Raw genomic sequence first — 13504 nt, 5'->3', positions numbered from 1 at the left:
CCCAATTTTGTTTGAAACTTTTAAGAAAGATATGTCCCGTGAGTTCGAGATAACAGACGTAAGGCTCATGTCATACTACCTGGGCCTAGAAGTGAAGCAGATGGAGGATAAAATTTTCATCTCTCAAGAAAGCTATAAGAAGGAGATCTTGAAGAAGTTCAACATGCTCGATTGCAATTCCGTGAACACACTGATGGAGAGTGGGACAAAATTGTCCAAGTTTGATGAAGGAGAAAATGTGGATCCCACATTTTTTAAAAGTCTTGTGGGAAGTTTGAGGTACTTGACTTGTACCAGGCCAGATATACTCTTTGCAGTTAGAGTAGTAAGTCACTTTATGGAAGCTCCTACCCCCACCCATTTGAAAGTCACTAGAAGAATTCTTCGTTACCTAAAAGGTACGATCGACTTTGGGCTATTTTATTCTTGTTCTAGTGATTTCAACCTTATGGGATTTTGTGATAGTGATTATGCGGTAGATATTGATGATAGAAAAAGCACAACTGGTTTTGTATTTTTCTTGGGTGATTCTATTATTTCTTGGAGTTCAAAGAAAAAATCCATTGTTACTCTCTCGACTTGTGAAGCTAAATATATAGCAGCAACATCTTGTACATGTCATGCTATTTGGCTGAGAAGATTGTTGAAGGAGCTTAATTTATCACAAATTAAAGTTACAGAGATTTGTATTGACAATAAATCCGCACATGCACTCACGAAGAATCCGGTGTATCATGATCGAAGCAAGCATATACACACAAGGTATCACTTCATCAGAGAATGCATTGCCAAGAAGGAAGTCGAGCTCAAATATGTGAAATCTCATGATCAAGTTGCGGATATCTTTACAAAGCCCTTGAAGTTTGAAGATTTTCACAAATTGAGATCAAGAATTGGAATGAAGAAAAAAAATCAAAATTAAAGGAGAGATTTGTGGGACCAGCTCCAAATTAAAAAGAAAGAAAAGATAAGCAAGTTGCCAATAAGGGCGGCTGGAAAAAGGTTACAAATTGTAACCAAAATAATGCGTGGACGATGCAAATTGCAAAGAACCAATCAATTTAATTGGCTGCGAGGTTGATAACTTTGCCTATAAATAGAGATGTTTTCCTCTCTGTTAAATACACCAAAAACAAAGAGAAGCTAAGAAGAAAGCAGAGCAGTGAGAGTAATCCACAGATTGTTGTCTGTGTGATAAATAGTGAGTGACAGTATTATTATAGTGATATATTTTAAAATAAAGAGTGTTATTTATTTCGAAATTGTAGTAGTCTCTTGACACTACTAAGTTGTAATATTATAGTGGTAATATTGCTCCACTCGGGTATTTTATTTTATCCCGTTAAAAGATTTGTTGTTATTGTTACTCTCTTGTATTATTATTATTTTCCGTGGATATTATTTGTGGACGAGATTATTATTTTTTCCAATAGTTAATAGTCTGATACCATGATAAGAATGAACCCTGAACCTAACTCAACGGGTAAAGATTGCCGAAGCCATCCATATGAGATGTGAAATTCCATCAAATTACTGTATAGTTCTAAGAACCCGGTTCCAGTCGGCTTGTCTGTAGGCTAAAATCTAAAGAAAAAGAACACGAGCAAGTTACAAAAGGGGACCCTTTTAACCCAACACAACCATGAAATTAGACTGAAGAATTCACTAATGTCTTCTCTGTTGTTTGGCCATGAGACAAATTATCTACAGCAAGAAGAAAGAGTTGAATAGCCTCCAGCAAACAATTAGTTGATTCAGCATCATCTTGGGCATACACGTGGTCGTAGGGGTGTACAAAGAAAATCGAACAAATCGTACCAAATCAATAATCCGAGTCAAATCGAAAAAAACCCGATGTGATTTGGTTTGGTATTGAAAAATAAAACCCGACCATAATTGGTTTGGTTTGGTTTTAACTGAAAAAAGTCAAATCGAAACCAACTCAACCCAATAGTACATTTATATAATTTTTAAAAATATTTTATACATATAAATATTTATTGTAATGTAATTTATAAATATTTCTTTAACTTTTTCACAGTTTTATATTTTAACGTATTATTTCAAATTTACACTTAGCATTCTTAAATGGTTAATAAATTTTAAAGCCCATAAATATTATAGTAACTCAAACAAAGTTCAAATCAATACTAATGCTAACAAAAGAAATTCAATTCAATACTAAGAATGACAATAGTGTCGGATAATTATTTTAATTTTACATTGGTTTATAATGAAAATGCATAACTTAGTTTATCTTTTTCTCTAGTGCTTAGTTATGTAATTAATATTAGTACTTGTTAGCTATACTTATTTTAGCATGACCTATCTAGTATTTTTAGATTATGTTAATATTTTTATGGCTTATTAATTAGCAATATTTGTTTTATATAATTTTATTATTTTATCTTTATTATTGAATATTTTAGTATAATGCTATGACTTATCTCATATTATTGTGTTAGTTTCTTGAAAAATACATTATATAGTTGTATTTTACTAGGACTTAAGAAATATTTGGAGCATTAGTTATATATTTTATGCTATGAAGAATTTACCGGAACAAAACCTGAAAAATCCGAGATTAAAATACCCGACTTTATTGGTTTGGTTTATAAATTTAAAAACCCAACACCATTAATTTGATTTGATCATTGAATAATTCGAACCAACCCGATCTGCGTACACCCCCACATAGAAATTTAATTGGATCGTCTTCTTCGTAAATTGTCATTACCCTGTCGTATTATTATGCAGAACAATTGGGGCAATTTTAGCATTACCCTGTGGTATTATTATGCAGAACAATTGGGGCAATTTTAGCAACTTTGTTATCTAATGTTTTGTGTACGGTCAGAACCCTTTGAATCAGTCGTACGAACTGATCGAGACGACAATACTTCGATTGAAATGTATCTACGTAAGGTCAGGTCGAGGTCCGAAGAAAGGGGTTTCAGGATTCGAGCTCCAAGTCCGATCAAGGATCAGTTCGGTATCATTATCGGACCCATGACCAAATCGAATCTCGAGGCAAAAGGTTTTCGGAGATGCACAGACCGACCAATACCCACCCCGAATATCAAGACTCCGAGTCAGGATCGAGCTCGAGTCAAGGCCAATTGCTCGACCCAATATCGAGTTCGAGTCAGTATCGAAGCTCACAGACAAGGCCGTTACAACCGCACTAAGGGAGAGAATCCTGGCTGGAAGTAGGAAAAATACAATACATCATGAGCTCTCCACTACGTATTTTTTATTATTGTATATAAAGTAGGATCCCTCTACTATAAAGGGGGGATGGATTGTAAGCAGAGGCAGATTGAAACAAAAGATTTCTTCTCATATTGAAAGATATCCCTTGTGCTTATTTTCCATTATCTTATTCATTCTTCTTCTCACTATTCTCATAATGATTTGTATCAAATTATATCACATATCCTTAGAACCATACACAAATTTAACTCTATCCAATTTTTCGGGTAAACATATTTATATTTGGCTTTAGACAAAGAATCCAATGAAGATATATATGTTTAAGATGTTCCAATGCTTTACCACCATCAGATTTCACGGTTTAATATAATCAGAAGTGTCCAATCTTTACGCAGGACATGATATGATAATAACGAGGTCCTTAAATGGCACTTTAGTTAAAAATACAATATTACCTAAAGTGATATCAAAGCAAATTAACTGTCAAAAATAAAGCTAGTCTTCCTACTAATTGTATTTCCTTTAAGAAAATAGAAAATTAGAAAAGGTGGAGATTTCTATCATCTCAATTCTCAGGGAATAATACTTGCACAAAGCAAATTGGAAGCTAATGAAATCTAAATCTTTTAAGTTATTCGGTTCTAAGTTAATAATTTATCGTATTTAATGATGTAGGAAATATTGGGTTCACCCATAAGGAGTGCTCTAAGGCTCAATATGGTTATTAGTTAACCCTAATATTCCCTATATAAGTATACTTAGTGTGTACACAAAAAGGTGACTCTAACCAGTATTCTTCCACGCGCTCTTTGTCTCTCTCAATCCAAATAAGGGTTTAGACTGTGGAATTGAGGGTTGCTCCAACACACCGTGACAACCATCGCCGATTAGTAATTCCAGCCGCGGTTCAATCCGTTTTCGCTTCCGCTTTACGAAGAACAAGTAAGTTCTCGTTTTACGATTTACAAACTAATTTAATGTATTTAGATTAACATGTTCCTTCATTGGTATCAGAGCCATAGGCTGGTTTTCTAGTCCGAAAAATATGTTAGAATAAATCTATTACTCTGAGTGAATCTAAGAACTATGTGTCTATATTTTTGTGTGTACTATTGAGGGTTGCTCCAACACACCGTGGCAACCACCGCCAACTAATAATTTCAGCTGCGATTCAATTCGTTTTCGCTTCCGCTTTATGAAGAACAAGTAAGTTTTTGTTTTTCGATTTACAAACTAATCTAATGTATTTAGATTAACGCGTTCCTACATTGGTATTAGAGCCATAGGCTGGTTTTCTAGTTCGAAAAATATGTTAGAATAGCTCTATTACTCTGAGTGAATCTAAGAACTACGTGTCTATATTTTTGTGTGTACTATGTGCAATTAGGCTGCCTAAAATTTTCTAATACGCTGATTTAGAATAAAAATTTGTGCTAGTGTATAAATATTTTACCGTTGTTTTTGAGTAAATCAGTTAATGATTATTTTGGATGAAATCAATTTTTTTACTTATTTGAAAGAAGTTTTATATCAGTCTTTGACAATTTTTTTTATCTGGAATTCTTTTGGTCAGTTTTTCTTAAGAAACTAATCCAGCGAAAAAAAAAGGAATTTTTTTTAAATGTTCCATTAAAATGTCCATCGCCGACCACCATCAAACGGATGGTGGCTGCTCTTGATGACATTTAAGAGTCGGTTTGAAACCGATCCAAGGGTTTTGCCGACCAAACAAACACACACATATATATGTAGGAGCTTTGTTGTCACGACCCTAAATCTGACCCTGGTCGTGATGGCGCCTATCGTGTTACAAGGCAAGCCTACTTACCAAAATATTACTACTAAACCGATTATAAGAATTTAATAAAATATTTCAACACTTAAATTTCTCATAACTAAATCAACTCTAAATATATTTTTAGAAATACGGAAACGATCCCCAAAACATCGAGGTGTCACTAAGTCACGAGTGTCTAAATCTATGAACTAAGAAATGAAACTGTCTAACTGTCAATACAATCCAAAAGAAGAAATGATAAAAGGCGTAACAAGGTCCTGCGGATGCTAGCAGCTACCTTGCAATCTCTACAGAATTCAACAATCGTCGCGCTCTAACTCACCTGGATTTGCACATAAAGTGCAGGGTGTAGTATGAGTACAACCAACTCAGTAGTAACAGAAATAACTAAGGAACTGAGCAGTAGTGACGAGCTAAGTAAAACAGTCCAATTATTTATTTTCATAATTTAAAAATAAACGGAAATAAACAGGTAATTCCATAACTCTGTAAATGCCACAAAGAAGTTTAACAGATAAATACAACAACAATATAAATAAATACAACCTCACAGTTGTGTCACACTATCACTCACCATTCGCACTCAACACTCAATACTCAAAACACTCAACACTCTGTGCTCACTGGGGGTGTGTACAGACTCTGGAGGGGCTCCCAAAGCCCAAGCGCTAAGCACGGATAACTCACGTGCCATCATATCAATACCTGAATCTGCACGGTCAACTCACGTACTACGCGGACAACTCATGCGCTATGGTATCAATACCTGGACCCGCACGGTAAACTCATGTGCTATGCGGACAACTCACGCGCTATGGTATTAATATCCTCACAACCAGGCCCTCGGCCTCACTCACTCAATATCAATACCTCGATCCGCATGGTCAACTCACGTGCTACGCGGACAACACACGCGCTATGGTATCACTACCTGGACCCGCACGGTCAACTCACGTGCTACGCGGATAACTCACGCGCTATGGTATTAATATCCTCACAACCAGGCCCTCGGCCTCACTCAATCAATATCAATACCTGGATCCGCACGATCAACTCACGTGCTACGCGGACAACTCACGCGCTATGGTATCAATACCTGGATCCGCACGGTCAACTCACGTGCTACACGGATAACTCATGCGCTATGGTATTAATATTCTCACAACCAGGCCCTCGGCCTCACTCAATCATGTACCTCACTAGCCTCATCATCACCAACAAATAAGGGAACACAACCCACATCAAGTACCACCATATTTTAGCAAAATAATAGAGACTGAGGTAACATGTACAATATTTTCTCTGACTTAGTACCAATAATGTGAGCATGAATAAAGCCTAAGTATGATCTCTAACATGAAGGCAAACAAGTTCAACAATAAATAAACACATAACCACAGATAATATCCATTAGGCCTCACAACCTCACGGGATGGAACAAGTCTCAATCCCTCGCGGTGCACACCCACACGCTCGTCACCTAGCATGGGTAGCACTTCCAAACAATCACGTGATGTCAAATCTCCGGGTTTATACTCTCAAAGCCAGAGTTAAAACGGTTACTTACCTAAACAGCGTAAAATCCTACTCCGGGATGCCCTCGTCTCTGGACTCAGTCTCCAAAAGCTCCAAATCTATTCACAATTAATTCAATATACTCAACACGATCGTAGGAATTAATTCCATATAAGAATACAAATTTCTTTCCAACAAAATCCGAAATTTAACTCAAAAATTGCCTGTGGGACCCATGTCTCGGAATCCGACGAAACTCACAAAATCCGATAACCCATTCAATTACAATTCCACCCATACCAATTTTATCAAATTCCGATATCGGATTGACCTTTAAATCTTCATTTTACCTTTTTGGAAGATTTTACAAAAATCTGATTTTGCTTCCATAAATTCACGGATTCATAATATAAATGAGTATGGAATCATGAAATATAATCAATATAGGATAAGGAACACTTACCCCAATGTTTACCCGTGAATATCGCCCAAACCGAGCTCCCCAACTCTATTTTTGTCAAAAGTGGTAGAAAAACCCGTTTATAGAGCCTCTGGTGTTTTTGAGTGTCACAGGTAGCGTGGGGCGCTGCCTGTGGCACAGTTTTCAGTACCCAAAAATTCTCATCGCCTGGGCTAGCGCCCCACGCTACCCTGGGTGCTCGCGGCGACGGGAAATCTCCTCCGATACAGAAATGGGCATAACTCTCTCATACGATGTCCGAATTCGACGATTCTTTTTGCTATGGCTCCAAAATTTCAATACGGATCTAATAATTCAATCAAAAATGAATTTGGAGCTCATTTTATTAATGGGATACCACGTATTCTTGAAGAAACGATGTCCAAACATAGCAAATCAATCCGAAATGAACTCAAATTTTGTGTACAAGTCATAATACCTCGTAGGAAGTTATTCAAGAGTTCAAATAGTTGAAAGGAGAGTAATTACTCAAAATGATAAGTCGGGTCATTACATTCTCCCCAACTTAAATATACGTTCGTCCTCAAACGTGCCCAGAGTTGTTCAAAAAGCCATCAAATCGTTGCGTAACTTTCCCATGCACATACCGGGGGTGATCCCATGCTACCCTTATCCAATGTAGGTCTTATAACACAACATAAGTGAAATTTCTCAATTTGTTTTTTTTTTCCTTATAAGATCTGAATCCTGCAACCTACACACTGTATAAGTCTGAACAAGTTGTCTCCAGTCATAGCCATAACTTAAGATGAAATCACATGCTCATCATGCCAGTAGAAAATACACATCTCTAACCATGGTAGAAACTATCAAAAACTCTCTCCGAACCCCAATACCTCAAAACCAATCCTTCAGGACGGAATCCTTCTAACTCAACCAAGCTACGCATGCCACCAAAAACCCAAGGACATTGCCACAAAACACCTATAGAACTCATTACCTCATACACACCGAAAGAACTAATCATACACATTACTATGCCGATCCAACCTACTACCAAGATGTCCTATCTACCCGAGTCCCTATGGAATTACCTTCGAATTGATACTTTGCCCCACCATAATGCCACAATATTCTACCCAGACTCACCACACGAGACCCAAGCATAAAACCACACTGCCCTAAGGCTCATAAGCCGTTGAATACTCTCTTAAATATCCCCAAAAGTACCACAAGCATGCGCTCACATAGTCAATACCTCAGTGCTCAAGCTATAGTCAAACCTCGGCCTCGAGTCCTCCAGAATGGCCCAACATCAACACACATAAATCATATCTCGCACCTCATCCAGGGAATCACAAGCCATCGAGGCACAACTGATACTGAGCGCTCATGTGCACATATGAATACGTGGAAGGAATTTAAAGAGTTGCACTTCAAGTTGAATCAATACCGCACGATAAGAATCCAAGAATGTGAAATTTCCTAAGGGTTCTGCAGCCTCTCGAAGATAAGTACAGACGTCTCCATACCGATCCGCAAGACTCTACTAAACCTGCTCATGACTCGTGAGACCTATGTAACCTAGGGCTATGATACCAACTTGTCACGACCCTAAATCTGACCCTGGTCGTGATGGCGCCTATCGTGTTACAAGGCAAGCCTACTTCCCAAAATATTACTACTAAACCGATTATAAGAATTTAATAAAACATTTCAACACTTGAATTTCTCATAACTAAATCAACTCTAAATATATTTTTAGAAATACGAAAATGATCTCCAAAACATCAGGGTGTTACTAAGTCATGAGCGTCTAAATCTATGAACTAAGAAATGAAACTGTCTAACTGTCAATACAATCCAAAAGAAGAAATGATAAAAGGCATAACAAGGTCCTGCGGATGCTAGAAACTACCTTATAATCTCCACAGAATTCAACAATCATCGCGCTCTAACTCACCTGGATCTGCACATAAAGTGCAGGGTGTAGTATGAGTACAACCGACTCAGTAGTAACAGAAATAACTAAGGAACTGAGCAGTACTGACGAGCTAAGTAAAACAGTCCAATTATTTATTTTCACAATTTAAAAATAAACGGAAATAAACAGGTAATTCCATAACTCTGTAAATGCCACAAAGAAGTTTAACAGATAAATGCAGCAACAGTATAATTAAATACAACCTCACAGCAGTGTCACACTATCACTCACCACTCGCACTCAACACTCAATACTCAAAACACTCAACACTCTGCGCTCACTGGGGGTGTATACAGACTCCGAAGGGGCTTCCAAAGCCCAAGCACTAAGTACAGACAACTCACGTGCCATCATATCAATACCTGGATCCGCATGGTCAACTCACGTGCTACGCGAACAACTCACACGCTATGATATTAATATCCTCACAACCAGGCCCTTGGCCTCACTCACTCAATATCAATACCTGGATTCGCACGGTCAACTCACGTGCTACGCGGACAACTCACGCACTATGGTATCACTACCTAGACCCGCACGGTCAACTCACGTGCTACGCGGACAACTCACGCGCTATGGTATTAATATCCTCACAACCAGGCCCTCGACCTCACTCAATCAATATCAATACCTGGATCCGCACGGTCAACTCACGTGCTACGCGGACAACTCACGCGCTATGGTATCAATACCTGGATCTGCACGGTCAACTCACGTGCTACGCGGACAACTCACACGCTATGGTATTAATATTCTCACAACCAGGCCCTCGGCCTCACTCAATCATGTACCTCACTAGCCTCATCATACCAACAAATAAGGGAACACATCCAAGATCAAGTACCACCATATTTTAGCAAAATAATAGAGACTGAGGTAACATGTACAATATTTTCTCTAACTTAGTACCAATAATGTGAGCATGAATAAAGCCTAAGCATGATCTCTAACATAAAGGCAAACAAGTTGAACAACAAATAAATACATAACCACAGATAATAGCCATTAGGCCTCACAACCTCACGGGATGGAACAAGTCTCAATCCCTCGCGTTGCACACCCACACGCTCGTCACCTAGCGTGGGTATCACTTCCAAACAATCACGTGATGTCAAATCTCCGGGTTTATACTCTCAAAGCCAGAGTTAAAACTGTTACTTACCTAAACATCGTAAAATCCTACTTCGGGATGCCCTCGTCTCTGGACTCGGTGTCCAAAAGCTCCAAATCTATTCACAATTAATTCAATATACTCAACACGATCGTAGGAATTAATTCCATATAAGAATACAATTTTTTTCCAACAAAATCCGAAATTTAACTCAAAAATAGCCCGTGGGACCCATATCTCAGAATCTGATAAAACTCATAAAATTCGATAACTTATTCAATTACAAGTCCACCCATACCAATTTTATCAAATTCCGATATCGGATTGACCTTCAAATTTTCATTTTATATTTTTTGAAGATTTTACAAAAATCTGATTTTGCTTCCATAAATTCACGGATTCATGATATAAATAAGTATGGAATCATGAAATATAATCAATATAGGATAAGGAATATTACCCCAATGTTTACCCGTGAAAATCGCCCAAATATCGCCCAAATCGAGCTCCCCAACTCTATTTTTTATCAAAAATGGTCAAAAAACCCGTTTATAGAGCCTATGGTATTTTTGAGTGTCACAGGTAGCGTGGGGCGCTACCTGTGGCGCAGTTTCCAGTACCCAAAAATTTCCAGCGCCAGGGCTAGCACCCCATGCTACCCTGGGCGCTCGCGGCGACGGGAAATCTCCTCCGATACAGAAATGGGCATAACTCTCTCATACGATGTCAGAATTCGACGATTCTTTTTGCTATGGCTCCAAAATTTCAATACGGATCTAATGGTTCAATCAAAACTGAATTTGGAGCTCAGTTTCTTAATGGAATACCACCTATTCATGAAGAAACGATGTCCAAACATAGCAAATCAATCCGAAATGAACTCAAATTTTGCGTACAAGTCATAATACCTCGTAGGAAGTTATTCAAGAGTTCAAATAGTTGAAAGGAGAGTAATTACTCAAAATGATAAGTCGGGTTGTTACATTTGTGCTCCAATGACTATGGCAAAACATTAGAGATGGTAAAGAAGAAGAAACAAATGTTTTTCTTCTTTTATAAAGAGCAGCGGCGCCAACAATAAAAGAGGTAGGAGATGAAGCAATGGCTTCCCTTATGTAAATGTCAAAACAGAGATGGAAAGGAAGAAGGAAGAAAAAGTCTTCTCTCTTGCAATGTCTGTGAAAGTGGTGGCTGTGAATTAAGAGAAAGGGGAGAAGAAATTTAGGGTTTCTCTCTCCTTTAAAATCTGCTTTAATAATAAATAAATAAATAAAAAAACGTGGGTAACCTCTATGCTGAAGTTAAGGAAGCATGGACTTCTTCTTTTTTTGAAGTTTGGGTTTCAAATGTTGCATGGTTCCTTTTCTTTCAAAGTTGACAGATTTAGTAATTGGGTTAAAGGCCCACCCGAAATTGCCCTGTTTGTTTGTGGCAGATTTAAGACATTGGGTTAATGACCCACTTTTATATGTCTTGTTTAATTTTATTTTGGGCTAATGGCTCAACTAAAAATTTTTAAATTAAGTTCCGTTTTTTAGAAATTTCAAATTTTGGAAATTAGTCATATAGACTTAATTTTCAGAATATAAATTTAGTATTTATATTTTTTTTTGAAAACTATGATTATTTTATCATCCCAATTGCTAGAAATGTTAATGTATTTAACATTAAATTCATTTTTTAATTTGTTTAACATGCTAAAAATGTTAATTGTTTTAACATTACTTTGGCTAATTAGTTTAACACATGCTTTATGTTAATTTAGTTAGCATGAAATCAATATTAATTAGTTTAATATTAACAATAATTGTTAATTTGTTTGACATGTATAATATGTTAATTAGTTTAACATTAAAGTAAATTTTATGTGAATTGATATAACATGTAATAAATGTTAATTAATTTGACATTAATTTTATTCGCATGCTAATATAAGTTATTTGTTAACTTATGATCCACGTGGGATTATAAAATCATGGAAGATGATTATGTTGTCTTAAACATGATTAAGATACTTAGCTAGATAATTGAATAGGTTAATTTTCATAATATTTTAATTCTTGGACGATAATTGGGAACGTAGAGAACTTTCGACTCCATAATTAATATATGTGTTTATTAACTTAACCAATTGATGCTTAGTGTCATAATATGTATGTATACAGAACATCGTGCCTTGCGTTATTTTTTTTTACATGATCCTCATATTAGTTTTTATTTTGTTAAAGAATGACTACTGCTTCAAAAAACATTGTTGCTGAGCTCAACAAAGGGTTGAAACTCAATGGTGACAACTATGAAACCTGGAGCTTGAAAGTCCAGTATGTGCTAGAGGAGCAAGAGGCTCTGGAGGCCATCAACAATGTCATGAATGAGCCTGAGGAAGGCAACACTGCTCAGCATAGGCGTGAGCGTGAAGCCTATGATAGTTGGAAGAAAAAGAACTCCATCGCTCGCATTACGTTGTTGAGAACCTTAGATGATGATATTCTAAGGGAGTTTAAGAATCAACAAAGAGCTATGGATCTTTGGAATGCTTTGAGATAAAGGTTTGGTACCTGTTCCACTGCAAGACTGCGATCTTTAACGATCAAATTTTATTTATATAAGAAACGCCGAGAACATTCAATGAAAACACATCTGAGGCAAATGGCAAATATGATCGGGGAGTTGAAAGATGCTGGTCATGTGTTGACTGATGAACAACAAATCCAAGTTGTCATACGCTCTTTACCTAGTTCTTGGGATCATATAAAAATGCATTTGACCCATAATGAAAGAATCACAACTCTGGAAGATATCCGGAGACACCTTGAGTTAGAGGAGGAACGACTTGAGGCTGCAAAGCCAATAGCTAAGTTGCACATGGCAATAACCTCCAAAACCAAGAGTGATCCAAAGAAAAGGAACTGGGGAAAGAAGAGAGGGCCACCTCAAGTTCAGCCTGCTAAAAGAGCAAAGAATGAAAAAGGCAAGAACAGACATCCCAAACGCGTCAAAGTTGCTAAAGTGAAATGCTATAATTGTGACAAGATGGGTCACTATGCCAGAGATTGCTCTGAGACTCCTAGAAAGGTATTTCACGATACTCGAATTAGTGAACTTTGTATTTCTAGTTCTATTTTTCTAACTGAATCTAATCCTTTGTGGATTGTAGACTCAAGAGCAATGGACCACATAGCCTGGGAACGCAGTGCTTTTGTCGAATTTCCGCGAGTTTCACATGGAGCAAAGTGGATATATATAGGCAACAACAATAAAGTTGCTGTTGAAGGGATCAGTACATGCAAGTTAGTCCTGCGTTGTGGTCGAGACCTAATACTACATGATGTTCTCTTTGCATCAATAATTCACCGGAATGTTATTTCAGTTTCAGTTTTGCTAAGTTAGGATTTGACTTGTTTTGTCATGGCAATTTTGCCAAGTTGACTTTTGGTTCAACTTTATATGGTTTTGGTCATG

This window comes from Nicotiana tomentosiformis, chromosome 7 (assembly GCF_000390325.3).
Source record: "Nicotiana tomentosiformis chromosome 7, ASM39032v3, whole genome shotgun sequence".
NCBI classification, from domain to species: Eukaryota; Viridiplantae; Streptophyta; class Magnoliopsida; order Solanales; family Solanaceae; genus Nicotiana; species Nicotiana tomentosiformis.
This window is presented reverse-complemented; position numbering follows the sequence as displayed.